The sequence below is a fragment of the Triticum dicoccoides genome, chromosome 1B (genome assembly GCF_002162155.2).
Source record: "Triticum dicoccoides isolate Atlit2015 ecotype Zavitan chromosome 1B, WEW_v2.0, whole genome shotgun sequence".
Taxonomy (NCBI): Eukaryota; Viridiplantae; Streptophyta; class Magnoliopsida; order Poales; family Poaceae; genus Triticum; species Triticum dicoccoides.
In genome coordinates this window covers 35,875,739-35,877,416 of record NC_041381.1, presented here as the reverse complement: position 1 = coordinate 35,877,416, position 1,678 = coordinate 35,875,739, and the positions used below count along the sequence as shown (strand labels likewise).

At 41.9% G+C, this 1,678-nt stretch overlaps 1 long non-coding RNA gene across 1 annotated transcript; it reads right to left on the bottom strand.

Annotated features, from left to right (window-relative positions):
• Nucleotides 1–12: 12 nt before the first annotated feature.
• On the bottom strand, nucleotides 13–1,205 carry LOC119300539. The gene is made up of 4 exons (XR_005146457.1): nucleotides 1,117–1,205; nucleotides 837–982; nucleotides 228–275; nucleotides 13–132 (listed from the first exon to the last, which is right to left on the bottom strand). It is a non-coding gene; the product is annotated as an uncharacterized LOC119300539 (long non-coding RNA).
• Between the last annotated feature and the right edge of the window lie 473 nt (nucleotides 1,206–1,678).

The window sequence follows — 1,678 nt, the reverse complement described above, 5'->3', positions numbered from 1 at the left end:
GTCTTGCACACCCACTGAAACCTTGTTGACCAATGATGCTCACTGTCACCACGGACCTAACAATCACTGTCACCACGGACCTAAGAATCTTCAGCTACCTAGACCCAAGCATTCAGGGTCAAACCTCAAGATCTGTAAGACAGTAAGCACAAAGAGAATAAGTGTTCATGTGACCGGCAACTTTGGGAGGAGGAGCGGGGGTGGGAGGGGAGGGTGGTGGAGCTCACCATGTCCGGGATCTCGCGAGGAGGCGGCACCGGCGGGGGGTAGAAGGCCTAGTGCTCACCAAGAACCCCGAGTGAGAACATATATATTTTTAATCCAATGACAACATGCTACAATCAACTGCATAATTTTTGTGGCACTTATAGGATGATATAAAAATAGTATATTTGACCATCAATGAACTAACAAAACAGTGGTAACTTATATGTTCTGTAAAGTTAACTCCGCTATCAAATTAACATATACATGACTATACACACATATAAGTAATGAAAACCAGAAAGGTAGACCCTCAAATTATTATTTTTTAGATAAATGGACCTTCAAATTAATTACCAAAACCAGAGACCACCAAGACCATATCAATATAAAAGTTTCAGGAACAGGTCGAGTTAAGAAAGGAAATATGTATAAATTGTGCCCTACATTGTAGAAAAATAAAAATTGGAAGATTTCCTTAGAGGAAACATGACATGCAATGCCATTTTAACAGGAAAGCTACCTCATATACTGCAAAAATGACATTAGTGAAAATATGGACACACATATCAGCAGACATCGATAGTACCATGGAAGAGAAATAAATAAGGAAAATGAGACACAAAATATACCTGAGAAGAGGTAGAAGAATTGAGGCGTGGGCGCAGGGAGCCCAGCGGCGGTTAAGGCCACATGAACCATCGAGGAACTCTAGCTGCCGATGGCTGGAGCCGATGGTTAGGAGGCTCGACATGACGAACATCTCCTGGATCATGTCCTGTCCCCATGAGCCGATAGTTAGGAGATGATAGATATAATTATGATTTAAATACAAAGGGAATTAGGCAATGAAGATTGTTGTCCCTCGATTTATAGTGGTTCTATTAGCTTTTCAGCTGTCTGGGCACACACCTGGCTCTAGAGCACCAAGCCAGTTTCCTTCTCTAGGTTTCCATGACCATACCATAATCTAAATATGTAATTCACCACAATACTCCCACAAAAATGACACAACCTAGCATCTTCTTCACCAACGGCGGCATCGGCAGCCTCTTACACTGCAGGTTGCCAGTGTCATCTTCCTCCCTAAGCTACTGCCGCCGCCAATGCCGTGCCATGGTACCGGAGATGAAAACATTCAGATTCAGTACTAGGCATGGATCAAGATAATGAACAATCCCAAGAAATCAATGAAACCTAGGTGTCACTTAGTCAGATCAAAACAACCAGAACCAAATGCACAAAAAACCTGAAACTCCAAGACGACCGAATGTATTTCAGCCCTTATCTCTCACCAGATTCATACACTACAACTCTAATACAACTGAATATGTTTTAGCCTTCATCCCTCAGAATATCCATTTATTCATCCAAAAATACCAATCAAAAGGGGCACAACTGAAGCGGCAAAGCATCTCCTAACTATCATTTGACAGAAACATATCCAAGACAATTGAAGCTAATTATTCAGTCC